Here is a 15345-nt window from a genome sequence, read left to right as displayed (position 1 = left end):
ACCAAGTGGCGATCTATGCAGTAATAGAACTGCATATTTTATAATGTGATAACCTGATTGGTTCAAACTCTCTTTTCCTTAGATGTTCTAATATTGTTTTATCTTCAAGTCATGTCTACATACTTTCTAGAAACAATAAAATATAAATGTGGATGTGTATAAATAAAAATATGTATTTATACTAGTACACATACATTTATGTAAATATATACGTATACACACACATATCAGCAAAATCGTATTTTCCTAGGGTCCTTAAATGGGAAGCTTTGAATACACATATAGAATTTTATTTCTCTTTGGATTATTCTAAATGATTTTATCTCTAAATCTTCCTTCTCAGTCTGTTCTTTTTCTGTCCTTCATCCATGCATTGAAGAACTCTCAGGTAGCTGGATGTGTGGTCTCAGACACAGGCAGTTTAGGGAGGAAAGATTAAGTTCCTGTCTACTAGTTGCCCACAGGATCCTGGAGAAAATATGAAAATTTAACAAATTTAATTCATTGTGGTGGGTCTTATGATATGAATCAGGATACAATGATTGAAGTAAGGAGGTAAGTACCTGGGTCATCCTGAAGGCCTAAAGCAGTGTTTTCTGGAGAAGGTATTTCTAGAACCACAGTAGTTGTGTCCAGCTGAGAGGGGGTGGTGGTGGTAGTGGTGGTGGTGGTGGTGTGTGTGTGTGTGTGTGTGTGTGTGTGTGTGTGTGTGTTCCAAAGTGGGGTTTAGGCAGGGGGTAAGGGATGGGGATGAGGAGACTGTAAGAATCATTCCAGGCTCTGTGGGAAGGGAAGTCTATATATGCAGTAGATAGTAAGATCAAGGTGACAGGAGACTATACATGCTCAGGGAGCACAGAATAAAAGTTGCCATGTGCCGGGAAATGAGAGAACTAGAGCATAAAATTACATCTGCAATTGTACTGAGAAATTTGCATTTCATTAGATTGTCCCCCAGGAAATAAACGGGGGCCCTACTGGATTTTACAACAGTAAGGGGCATTGGAGTTGTATTTTGGAAATATCAATAGAGCGGCAGTTTTGAAGAAGGATTAGGAGAGATAGAAAAGAAGAGCGGAATTGGAGATAGGGAAACCAGTTAGGAAATTGTATTAGTAGTTGCAAGAAATAAGTGATGGCCAGCTTATCAAAGGAGGTGGCTTTGTGGGTCAAGCAAGAGCCTGGAAAACTCCAGCTCTGAACAGTGGAGACCAGGTTGTTTATTGGATGTTATCTGTCCTGTTGGAAGAAGGAAATCTGTAGGATGATTATTGACTGGGAGACCCATGAGTGGGTGGAAAGAGAAGAAAGGCTAATGTTAAACTAAACAGTTGCAGGAACACAAAGATGTCTCTGATTTAGGGTACTGGAGTCTTCTTAGTTCCTAAGAAGCACTAGGTGTGATTATGGAGCTCAGCTTAGAACCCAGACAGAACCAGTTGTCTATAATGGCTTTGACCATGTTGTCTCTCCTTGACATACTATCCAATACAGTAGCCTCTAGCCTCATATAACAATTAAAGTTAAAATTAATTAGAATTAAATTAAACCATACATTTTGTTCCCCAGTTGCCCTTACCACATTTCAGGGGCTCAAACACCAAATATGGGGAGCAGCTACCCTTTTGGACAGCATGTATATTGCCAAAAGTCACATCTGACAAAGCTGTTCTAGATACTCAAAGCAATCATGAAAGAATGCTATTTTGAATCACAAAAGCAAATACATAACTAAATGCATTTTAACATGTATACCCTTCTAAAACTTTTAGAAATAGAATTATATTCTTAGTCCATAATCAGTCAGTCTGGTGAATAACATCTGAATTTTAATAGAATGAGAGAATTTTAAATCCTCCGGTTTATATTTGAAGGATTTTTTCTTTTCCATCACTGAGGAGCATAACTAAAAGCTACCCTACCTCGTACAGAACTGACAAAAAGCTTATGGTAATAAATCAAAGGGGCCACTGTAGAGCAAGACAGTTTTCTCAAAATATCCTATTTTCTTAATGCTTTTTCAGCATCTCAATTTCCATCTTTAAATTCATTAATAAAACTTACTGATGTCAGGTCTCACTAAAAGATGATAACATTTGGGATAATAGAATCTTATTAGATTGAAATTTCCAAGGGCTCAGTATGTAAAATACAGTTTGCCACCCTTGACCTCTTCAAATGTATGAGAGAGAAAAATTTGAAATATCAGTTTTTAATAATAGTGTTCTTAAAGGATGGAATATTTTATTTCTGAGGGAAATATACTCTGATTGCAAGGGAAAAGCCAATTTGCTCTCTATTCTTTTTTTTTTTAATATTTTATTTATTTATTTGACATGGAGAGAGAGAGACAGAGTGAGCACAAGCAGGGGGAGTGGCAGGCAGAGGCAGAAGGAGAAGCAGGATCCCCACAGAGAAGGGGGAGCCCGATGCGAGACTCGATCCCAGGACTCCGGGATCATGACCTGAGCCGAAGGCAGTCGCTTAACCAACTGAGCCACCCAGGCGCCCTGCTCTCTATTCTAATTATGCACAACCTGAGTTCATTACAGGTGGTCTGTAGGTTAAAGGATGTTTCACACCTGGTAGAATGTTGATTATAAACAGATTACTTGATCTTCCTTTACCATTATTTGCAGATGAGATATTCAGGGGGAAAAATCAGTTGGAAGTAGGGTAGGAAAGGAAGCTGTGAAGAAGTGAGTTACTTTGTAGCTACAGTCCTGGCCTGTTTTTCACACAACCTTCCCCATGATATTACTTCCTGGCTAGAAGCTGTTTGCATTTGGTTACTTGTCTAACATTGCAAACACACACACACGCTGCAAACACACACACACGCTGCAAACGCGCACACACACACACATATAAAACAAGTCTGTACCTACCTCATTCTGTCCCCCAGAAGAGTTTATCGGTGTTTTTGCCTGTTCAACTTTGACATTGTAAAATGAATCTCCATTCCCCTCTGTCAAAAATAGCTTCATGATTGGTCTCCTTGACTGCACACTTTGCTTCTTCCTTGCAGATTAATCTAAGGCATTGTTTTCATCATACCCTCCCCCTTTTTTTCCCTCACAGTCCTTTACAGTGTATACTGATCCCACAGAATAAAGTTTTGTCTTTGCATTCAAAACCCTTCCAATCTGTCCTTGTCTGCGATGGGGACATTTAAATTAAGTGACTGGCTAACAGCTGTTCTGGTTCTCCTCCAGCTGGTAAGGGCATTTGCTCCTTTAGCTCTCTCCCCTTGGGCTCCCTGTTTCTCCACCCTGAGCCCTTCAGCATTCATGTGACTTTTTCCAGATAGCCTTAGCCTCTTGTGGTCTAAATTCCACCCAATATTTTCCACTTTCCATGGAGTTTATTCATATGCTCCCTTGTGACCACTCTCGAAATGAAATTAATAATACTTACTTAAATCTACTAGTCATGTCCGCCTTGCTTGCTTGAGGACAGTTGTCATGTAATAAACTTATGAGATTGTGTTGGCGAGGGTGCACTCTTAAGTCTCTGCTGGTTGAGAATTCAAAGAACAAAAGCTTGAACTGCGTGCTTTGATCAACTCACTGACTCATGTTGACCTTAAACGCAATATGGATAGAATTAGCAAAATTTATTGTCCTCTTTATTGTGCTCAAAAATGCTGGGGCATTGGATTTTCTTCTCAGAATCTCTAAAGAGCTACAAGGTCCTTAAATATTGATACCCTGTGTGTCTAAAGATCAGGCCAGTTTCTAAAATAACATTAATGTGTTCATGTAGTTACCTTTCAGGAAAATACGGATTTTAACTTATCTGCCTATAAATATTAAATTAGTTGAAGTAACTAATATGGTCATTTGTGTGTTTATAATACACATTTCATTCAATGAAAGTGAAAAACAACATATTTTATTCATAATTGTATTCATTAAGATATGGAGATATCTTGAGGGATCAACTTTTATGTTTAAAAAGAACTTAAGAAACATGAGAGTTACTTAGAGGCCTTTCTAACGAAAAAGTATCTTCTTTAGCAACATCTTTAGAAGAAATGCAAGTGTTTGACATTCCTAATGACCACTTCAGTGTCTTCTGAGGGTACTCCTAGCAGGTGCAATAAATTATCCAGCTATTGCATGCAAATAACTTATCTCGTGTGATTTTCATCTTCCATTGTCACTTCATGTATAAATGATCTTCATGGAATGAAACCAAAGATAGCCAAATTGTGATGGAAGAATGACAAAAAAATATTTGGAGTGATAGGAGACTTCATGCAAGGGATAAAATGAGGATGAAGAGTACCTCCTGTTAGCTGTTGAAAAGCCTGAGGGATTTCTAAAATACGAAGGGGGAGAATGGCAAAGATAGATTTTGACTAGAGACAGTTACCTGAAATTTGACCTGGGATATGAATTGGGAAAAAAAAATAAGCTACTGTAATGTGTATATGCAAATTTGTGTTGCCTATGTTTGACAACTGTATTTAAAGCATATTAAGCAACTGCGATCATTTCTAAAAAATGACAACTTTAGGTGTGGAAATTAATTCGATTCAGTGTTTGTGAGAATTGTACAAATTTGATTTTATAGTCATTAATTTGAAGTAAAACTTTAAATTAAAACCAGTTTTATTTCCCTCTGAACGTACTGCTGAGTTGAAATGGCTCATCTGAAACTTTATTAGGTTGTTTTGTTTTGTGGGTTTTTTGTTTGTTTTGTTTTGGGGGGGTTAAAAACTTTTGTTATTATTATTTAAAAGAACATAATATAAATGCTGTTTGAATTAGGGAATTTTATACTCTTAGGTACTTAGGGGCGCCTGGGTGGCTCAGTTGTTAAGCGTCTGCCTTCGGCTCAGGTCATGATCGCAGGGTCCTGGGATCAAGCCCCACATCGGGCTCCCTGCTCGGCGGGAAGCCTGCTTCTCCCTCTGCTACTCCCCCTGCTTGTGTTCCCTCTCTCGCTGTGTCTCTCTCTGTCAAATAAATAAAATCTTAAAATATATATATATATATATATATAGTTAGTTAGTCACTTAGTGAAATGTACCCTTGTAGGTCATAGAAGCAGGCAGAATTATTGGCTAGGATAAGGCAGAAACTGTTTTTCACTGGGGTGGGCTGAACTAGAAAAGTGTCTGGTCAAAAGGTGATAAAATGAAAATTCAGAAATAGGACTATCCTGGAGCTTCGTCATTGGGTCAAAAAAAAACAAAAAAAGGAAATTCTAAATAGAAACAGGAGGAAAGAAGGATGCTGCTGATGCAATGGGATGTAAGCCAGAGTAGGTGAGGCAGTTGCCAAGATACTTGGGGGCAGCGTCGCAGGAGGTAGGCTGGCCATGTCTTCACCCTGTGTCCTCGACAGTGTTCTCAGTTTTCACAAGTGGTGTCCACTGACTGGGCAGGCACATGGATCCGATTTTAACTGACAGCATCAATGAGGCTTATCCCATATACTACAAGAAATTTTATCTCTTGATCAATACCACCTGCTTGAAACCGGGTGGCGGTGGGGGGGGGGGATCAAAACCAAAAACACCGCCACAAAACAAAACAAAATAATATGTTTATACATATTCCTTCCAATTAAAAGCAAGCAAAATGAAACAAAATGAAGAGGTTATTCTAGACAATCAGATAGCTGGGTCTCATAATTTTGTGTCATTTCCTGCTCCCCACTCTCCAAACGCTGTGAATTATGCTTTGCTGTAAAACAACTGTTTCACATGTGTTTATAAGAAATAATTCAGTAGGGGCGCCTGGGTGGCTCACTTGGTTAAGCATCTGCCTTTGGCTCAGGTCATGATCCCAGGGTCCTGGGATCGAGCCCCAGGTCAGGCTCCCTGCTCAGGGGGTGTCTGCTTCTTCCTCTCTGTCTGCCTGCCGCTCTGCCTGCTTGTGTACCCTTTCTCTCTGTGTCAAATAAATAAATAAAATCTTTAAAAAAAAATAATTCAATAAAATTGAATTCAGTATTAATAATGTAGATCCTGGTTAAGAATGGAAGATTAGAGTCAGACGTACCTGGTTTCTAATCTTGTCTGTATTAATTTCTAACATTATACGAATTGGTAAAGTTAAATAAACACTTTGATACGCATATCACTTTCTTATTCTTATTAATACTAATTATTGAAGTATGGTTGGCATACAATATTATATTACTTTCAGGTGTACCACATAGTAATTCTGTAATTACATATGTTACACGGTACCTCCCACAGTAATTATAGTCACCATCAGTCACTATACAAATTTATTACAATATCATTGACTGTATTCCCTATGTGTTACTTTTCATCTCTGTGATTTATTTATTTTTATAACTGGAAGTTTGCAACTCTTAATCCCCTTCATCTGTTTTGCTCATCCCTCACGCCTGCATCTCCGGCAGCCCCTCCTTTGTTCTCTGTGTTTATGATGAGTCTATTTCTGTATGTTTGTTTGGTTTGGTTTTTTCCTTTTCTTAGATTCCATATATAGGTGGAATTATATGGTATTTGCCTTTCTCTGTCTGACTTACGTTTCTTAGCATAATATCCTCTAGATTCATCCTTGATGTTTGCAATGGCCATTTTTTTTTTATAGCTAAGTACTATTCCTTTGTGTATATACATCACATCTTTATCCATTCATCTATTGATGGATACCTAAGCTGCTTTCATGTCTCGGCTATTGTAAATAATGCCACATTGAACATAGGGGTGCATGTGTCTTTTGGAATTAGTGCTTTTTTTGTGGTTGTTGGTTAATACCTAGAAGTGGAATTACTGGTTTATGTGGTATTTCTATTTTTAATTTTTTAAAGGAACCCCCATGCTGTTTTCAAAGGTGGCTGCACCAGTTTGCATTCCTGACAGTGCACAAAGGTTTCTTTTTCTCCATACCTTTGTCGACACTTGTTATTTGCTGCCTTTTTGATACTATCCATTCTGACTAGAGTGAGGTGATATCTCATTTCCCTAAAGATTAGTGATGATAAGCATCTTTTCATATGTCTGTTGACCATCTCCGTGTCTTCTTTGGAAAAATGTCTATCCAAGTCTTCTGCCTGTTTTTTAATCAGATTGATTGGTTGATTTTTGGTCTTGCGTTGTATAAGTTCTTTAAATAATTACTTACAAGTGGTTATAAGGATCTGAATAAACTTGTGTGTATCAAGCACTTAGGAATAGGTCAATATATAGCATGTCATCATCAAAACATAGATGCGGGTATTACTTTAGTTGTCAGGCCGCTGTTCACTGGAGAAAAACTAGCTAGGAAAGGAAGTACTCCTGAGTCTCAATCCCAGAAGGCAGTTTCTACTGCCAACCAGCGGTCTGCCTTTGTTTTTGTTGATACCTCACCTCCAGCCAACTTTCTGTGATTTCCTCTTCTCTTGACACCTATGAAGACTTGAGCCATATTTTTAACTTTCTCAGAGTTAACAGGAAAGGGCTTTAGGGCTTGCAATTTTAGGTACAAAACTCATACCTGTTTGGTCTTATTTTTTTTTCCTATCTGATTTTCCTTTATGATTATGTTCTATTTATCTATTTGCTTATTTATATTTATATAACATATGATATATTTATAAGCTTTCTGTTTTTCTGTTAAATTATTTCTGTGTTGATTGCTTTAAATTCTTTATAAATGTCAGAGTTTGGGGTTTAGTAAACAAGTTATGTCTTACCTAAAAGTGTAGACTATTGGTTTTTAAAAATAAGCATTATCTATAAGTAGTTGGAAAAATGAGTTACAAAATAGCTTATTTAACTCATTGGTCAACTGAGGATTCATTTTTATTATTGATTAGTGATCTTGACGCGGCCTTGTGATATTCTGAGGAACTGTAGAGTTTAAAATCTGCATATGTATATAAGGCTTTTGAAGTATTTTATTCGCCCAATTCAAGGAAACATTTCCTTCATTACAGCTTCCACTTTACAAGTCTGGTTTGTATTCTTTAATAATATAAACTATGAATTTATCACTAATCCCACAGTCTGAAATTTCTATCCTGAATAAGATAGTCCAAGCATAGTGAAGCGATGTTGTGTCAATATCGTTTTGCTTCCAGGGCACCTGGGTGGCTCAGTCTGTTAAGCGTCTGCCTTCAGCTCAGGTCATGATCCCAGAGTCCTGGGATCGAGCCCCCTGCTTCTGGCTCTGAGCCTGTTTCTCCCTCTCCCACCCCCCCTGCTTGTGTTCCCTTTCTTGCTGTGTCTCTCTCTGTCAAATAAATAAATAAAATCTTTAGAGGTCAACTGACGAGTTATGCTAACTTACTGTAATGATCATGTTGGCTCCATGACTAACATAGCTGTCAACAAGCAATCAAATTTAGAGCTTTCTAAAACTGTAATCTCTAGATCTTAGAAAAATGTATATGGTTTATACTGACCATATTTTTATAAGTAAAAAAATGAATAATACTGATGTAAATTTGAGTATGTTTTCCTGCTTTATATTAGATTGTTCTAATATATTGTATAGAAATCAAGGATTAATAATTTGATTATATTTCCTTTTTTTAAGATTTTATTTATTTATTTTAGAGACAGAGCATGTGGAAGTGGGGGGGGGGAGTAGAGAGAGAGTGAGAGGGCAAGAATCTCAAGCAGACTCTGTGCTGAGCACAGAGCCCAATACAGGGCTCAAACTCACAACCCTGAGATCATGACCTGAGCCAAAACTAAAAGTTGAACACTTAACTGACTGAGCCACCCAGGCATCCCAATTATATTTCAAGTGTATTCAGAAAATTTATCATTCAAAACATGTTTCAGGCTCTGATTTGTGAAATAAGTACTTAAGACTTTCAAATGTCCTTTTAAAGTTTTGTTTCATTATTATTATCTTTTTCATTTGTCTTGCTAGAATTCTTTAACTCAGGGCACACTAGTGTGTAAAACAAATGTTGGGATATTATTTAAACTATAATTTTATTTAAAAAAAAGGAAAATTAATAATATGTGAAGGCATTTTGCCCATCTTGTTTGTATTTGTTGGTTAGGAGGTCAAATTATTCTAGTTTTAAAAATCAAAATCCTTATAACTAAAAATCTCTTTTCTCTCCGGTAACCAGATCAGTAGTGATTCAGCTCCTCTTTGTGAAAGGTAGCCTGGAGAATTTGGTTCGCTAGTTCTTTCCTACTTTTTTTTTTCCTATTTTTGTTTTTCACTTGCTTGTTTATTTTTTATAGTGCAGTACATTTGTAGTCTTTAATAAAGACTAGTCTTAATTTTCCTGTTTCCCTAGCTCTTGATATCTTAAAATCCATATGCCATTGTCCATTGAGTATTAATACATCATGAAATAAATTTAAATCATAAAATTTGAAGTATTAGATTTTAGGCAAGAATTACTACTTCTATGGCAGGATGTTGGATTGTCGGAAAGGTACCTTACCTTACCTCAAAGCAGATACCATCTTCTCATCCATGCTGAGTTCTGTCATTATCTGTAGTCACTCCATCACCCAGATAGCTAGAGCAACTGCCATGTTCCCCAGCTACATCATGCTTTGCTTTTAGCTTACTTGTCAAGTATTTAGATATGCCTGGTTCTTATTTTGCTCTATCTCCTTAGAATGTTCTTCTCATTAACTCTTCTATTTTCAGCAGCTCTGTCTGCCTTTACTTACGTTTCTTCTTTTTACAAATAAGATTTCACTACTCATGATTTTAATGAAAAAAGTCAGTTCCCTAAACTTCCATACAAATCCACCCCATCCTTTTTGATTCCCTCAGTTCATGGCCAGCTCCTTCTAACATGCTTGTTATATACCCTTTCATACTCTCAAGAAATTTCTACTCTTACTGTCTTCTTTCTCTTGATGTTCAACCTCAACTTCTTCTAGTAGATTATTCCCAGTAGATTTAAAATATTTTTAAAACAATATGATGCAGTAAATAAAAACAACAGAAGTCCTTGTTCAGTCTCTCATCCCCCTCCAGCTAACTGCAAATATGTCCATATCTCTCTGGAGATATATGATACACTGTATGTGTCATACTAGATATATGATATACTTTATCCTGGAAATGCATAGCATATCCATATATGGTACTATATACTATACTAGATATATGGCATTACAAATACTAGAGATTATTTCGTGTTTTGAACACAAGTGTTGATAAAATTTATCTTTATATAATAAAAATATAAAATTACTTTACGTGGAGGGGCGCCTGGGTGGCTCAGTCATTAAGCGTCTGCCTTCTGCCTCAAGGTCATGATCCCAGGGTCCTGGGATCGAGCCCCACATCGGGCTCCTTGCTCGGTGGGAAGCTTGCTTCTCCCTCTCCCACTCTCCCTGCTTGTGTTCCTTCTCTCACTGAGTCTCTCTCTGTCAAATAAATAAATAAAATCTTTAAAAACAATTACGTGGAGTATTAATAAGGAAGAAGCACTGTTATGTTCGAAAAAATAAAAGAAATTCTTTTTCTGTTTCAAACTTTATTTTGCTGTTATATTTTAGTTGTCTTTTGAATTGATGGAAGATATTTCCTCTAGTTGTGGGATTAATCTCTAAGATAAATTTCCTTACCTGTAAAAGGATCACTTTTGGTACATACAAGCTCTATTATGCTAGTATGGTGACATTTAAACCTTGGCCAGGCAAAATATGTTTATGCTTTAATATTTTTACTATGTACATATTTTTCAAAGACAATAAAAACTCTTCAAAGAGGAGAAATGTCTATGTTTTGGGGGGCATTGGAAAACTTAAGGACATAATTAGTTTACACTCTAGTAACTTCCCTTGAACAAAGGAGTCAGGCATACTGAATCAAGGTGTAGAAGAAATCTTAAGGAATCTTTACTATTTGCTAATTGGTTTTTGTAATACAATCTTTTAAATTTGCTTTTGAAGCAGCATTTATAAACATTTTTGTTAGAAGGTGTTTTTATGTGTTGAAATATACATATAAAGTAATAATCTTAATTGCTGTATTTTAAAACCTGAAGCAAATTTAGATTTAGTTTTAAAGTAAATATTTCATTAGTGTCCAATTTCCAAAAGATAGCTTATTCTAAACTTAGGTGGCACTTTGAAACTCTTCTTCTAATTATAAATATATTAAGAATACTAATGTAAGAAAAAGTAGGACCTCTGGATTACTCTTGCTGGATATGTTCTTGCAAGTGAAATAAAATATTGAGTTCAAAAGAAAGTGTGAAAAAAAAGTTTGGTTATCTAGGTATTTGGAATAAAATGGTTAAGTCTTTACTAGTTGTGGACTCTAGTTTTCTCCTAGAGTCCATCAGCGCACATTCTGTCAGAAAAGAGCTGGAGGAAGTCATAATCAATCTGCGATTTTGTATCAAGCAAGAAAGATGACAGATCTGAATTAGTTTTCCTTACACAGGGCTTAAGATACAAATATATGTATGCATCACTTCAGCGATAATGAAAACTGACTTTCTGACCTCAAGCAATCTTTCAAGGGTATTTCCATGGAAGTTCAGGAAATTGCAACACTATGTAGAATGGGTTAAATTTGCCACATTTCTTTTGTTCATTTTAGAGAATGGGTTCAGTTATGCTATTTTACATTCTTATTCAAATTTTTACTTGTAATGAGGTCCTATGAGAAATTTAGCCATTTTCTCTACCAGCTTGACCTTCGGCTATTCTTTGTATTTACTGGCTGGACATTTCACCTGTTCCTCTGAGTTTAGTAGAGCTATAAATAGGAAGCAAAAGTAGAAAGGTTAGCCAATCAAAATGCAGACTATGGATAAAGGTCAGGGTGGTAGGGCAAGCAATTCTAATTCTCAATATATAACAGACAATAAAAATCTGACACCTCATTCTTGTGGCAAAAATTGTAATAACGGAATTGAAAATACTGTGCAAATTATTTTTCATATAAGACCATAGAGTTGAAATAGAGTAATGGTATTTGTCCATTTTCATTAAACTTTTAGAACTGTGCTATGTATGATGCTTATGAAAAAGAAGCCATACATCCAAAATAGAAAAACAACAAATGTATATTCCAAATTTGCAGGTTTTATATCTTTCTTCTTGACTCATTAATGAGTTATAATTTGGATTATATATAGGCAAAATAAAGCATAGATGAGTTAAATCATAGAGATTTAGAAATCCAAAGTCTGAAAGAAATGAAACTCTGGCAAGGATTGCTGATGACTTAATAAGTTAATTTTTCTTTTCACATAATTTTAACATTTGCAGGTAGTTCTTGGCATTTGTATAAGACATTAGGGGACATGAAAGTCTGAATAATGGGTCCCGAAAAGATATCCACATCATAACTCCTGGACTGAAATCTGTGAATATTACCTTATATGAGATAGATAGATGATGATAGATAGATAGATAGACAGATAGACAGACAGACAGAATTTGCAGATATGGTTAAGTTAAGGATCTTGAAATGGGAAGATTATCATTGATTATCCAAGTGGACCCTAAATACAATCATAGGTATCTATATGAAAGGTAGGCAAAAGGAGATTTTAGAAGCACACACAGAAAAGGCAATATGATCTTAGAGGCACAGGTCAGAGTGATGTGACTACAGGCCAAGGAATGCCAGGAACCACCACCAGAAGCTGGAAGAGTCAAGAAATAGATTTTCCTATAGCCCCTGGAGGGAGGATGGCCAACAACTTGATCTAGCCCAGTGAAACTTATTTCAGATTTCTGGCTTCCAGAATTATAAGAGAATAAATATATTTTAAGTTCATGATAATTTGTTACAGCAACCCTGGGAAACTAACAGAGGGGGCATTCATGGTAAAGGAGCAGAGCTCCTGGAACGATTTTGCTGAAAGCAAAATTCATCAATTCCAACACAAACACTTCAGCTTATCTTCATATATATTAATATATTAGATAAGTCATCTGCTGTCTAAGAGTACACTAGCTTGAGGCTCACTCAACATAGTGCAGAGGAATAAGAACTGGTTGGGGAATGAAGAGGTCTGGAAATGCATCCTAGCTTGCTGAGAGTTTGAACCTGCTTACACCTTAATTTCCCCACCTGTTTAAAGGAAAGGAGTGCTATCTCAAAAATCTCTTCCAGTAAGCCAGGATATGTATTCTGAAGGAAAGAGGAAATTGAAAAATATCAACATCTCGGAGTGATTAAGGAAGTTAAACCTGGTGGTGAGGATAATGGATAAAATAAATTCTGGCTATCTGGAACATGAATTTTTGAATAATAATTATAGAAGATAAGGGCAAGATGGAATGTACATGTGCCCAAAACACAATTTTACAATATTTTAAAGAGCATGTGCCATCGCTCTTCCTGCCCATATGCCCTAGATGTTATTTAAAATCTGAAAATGAATGAGATACTTAAGAGTCGATAGAAAACAGAAGGGAAGGTGCCCGGGTGGCTCAGTTGGTTAAGCCACTGCCGTCGGCTCAGGTCATGATCCTGGAGTCCCGGGATCGAGTCCCGCATCGGGCTCCCTGCTCGGCAGGGAGTCTGCTCCTCCCTCTGACCCTCCCCCCTCTCAGGTGCTTTCTCTCTCATTCTCTCTCTCTCAAATAAAGAAATAAACTCTTAGAAAAAAAGAAAAGAAGAAAACAGAAGGGATCCACAGAGTGAGCACTGAGGGATTCCAATCCTTGAGAATGGAAAGGTAAGGAGAAAGAGCAAAGGAGAATAAGAGAAAGAGACCAGAAAAGTGGGAAGAAAAGCAGGGAAGTACGGTGTCCTGGAAATCCAGTCAAGAAGATGATTCAAAGAAGAAAGACCAACTGTCAAAAGCTGAGAGGTCAAGTAAAATAAGGATGGATTATTCACAATGGATTTTAGTGCGGTGAAGGGTGTGTGGTGACCATATGAGAAACAGTTTAGTAGAGTTGTTGATTGAGAAGTTATTTTATCATTATCCTGAAACAAACCTTTTTCTGAAGTATTTGTACAGACTGCTTCTATGAGATTGATAAATACTTTATGAAGTTAGATTGAATTCCGTTGGTTGCCTTAAGATGTATCTCTTTTCCAAGACATTTATTCCTAAAAATCGACACTTAGAGGGGGAATAAAAAGAGAAGAATCACAAAGCATTAGGCTGGACAACTTTTCCGAGAAGTTTTGTCCTAAGGGGAAGGACAAAAATGGGGCAATGGCTGGAGGGAAAAGGCAGGTGAAGAGATTCCCCGCCCCCAATATGGGAGTGATAATAGGATGTTTATATGGTAATGGAAATGGAGTTATGAGAAGGAAAAAATAAATAAAGGCACCGTTGATACTGAAGACGTGATGGGAGAGAAAGCAAGTCTTTGAGAAAGAGAGAAGGGGTGGGATCCAAGGTTCTGGTGTGGGAAGTTCACTACAGATCAGGGAGCACATCAGCTCTTTAGATATAACTGTCATCAAGAGTGATGGAAAAAAATAGTGTTGGAGGGAGGTCTAGTGATAGCAGAGGCTGAACATTCAAGTGTGGAGGGGGAGTGACCCAAATGTTGATGGATGATCCCAACCAAGGGTCGAGGTGGCGTCTGGATGTCATGAGTCTACACTGACATTTTTCAAGAAGGAAGAAGGCAGAATGATTTGGAAGAGTCAAATGAGCCGAAAAGATAATCAGCTCGCTGAGAATCCAAGTGATACATAGGTATAGGGTGGCCAAAGGGAACCCACACTAGAACATAAGAGAACTGCAAAGGAAATTATGTCTACAAAGAAGAGCAAGAGAGTGAGGAGAATGATCAGAGAAGAAGATGAGAGGGCAGGGTATTTTGTTAATGATCTACTGTGAGTTCAGAGGGCTTACTGGAAGTTTCAGAATCCAGGGTAGGGAGAGATGATGTTCACTAAAGTGAATTAAACCAGATGACCAGAGCTTTGTTTGGTGACAATCTAATGAATAGCAGAGGGCAGAATGAGATTTGTCCTCTTGTTCTAAGTCACTTTGTGGGGCCAAAGCTGTGAGCGATGTGAAGGGAAGGGGGCTTAGGGCCTATCGAAAAGGGGATAGAGTTCTGGGGTATCCACCTGATCATCGCTGGGAAGGTAGAGGCCTCTGGAGAATTCATCTTGCTCTGCGCTCAAAGGACTTCTGAGGTCTCTATTATATGCAGCTAAGTTAGGAATGGAGGTCAGCAAAAAAATTCGCATGCCTCACAACTCAGAGGTCCTACTCGGTCCCTATTATAAAAGGAGAGGGGATACTGGGGGGCATTTAAATGCAAGGTCATTGAGATACATATTTATCAATCCCACATCAGAGCCATGGAATTACTGAAGGTAACTGTGACAATTCTTGATTTATAGAATGGATTTGATTTTTTAAAGTTATGTAGTCTATTTCTTCTGGCTCTGCAAAGCTATCATGAAACCTGCTCAGGCAGTTATGTTTTCTTGTTTACTCACCA

This window comes from Zalophus californianus, chromosome 2 (genome assembly GCF_009762305.2).
Source record: "Zalophus californianus isolate mZalCal1 chromosome 2, mZalCal1.pri.v2, whole genome shotgun sequence".
Lineage (NCBI taxonomy): Eukaryota > Metazoa > Chordata > Mammalia > Carnivora > Otariidae > Zalophus > Zalophus californianus.
Note: the sequence above shows the minus strand (reverse complement) of the source record.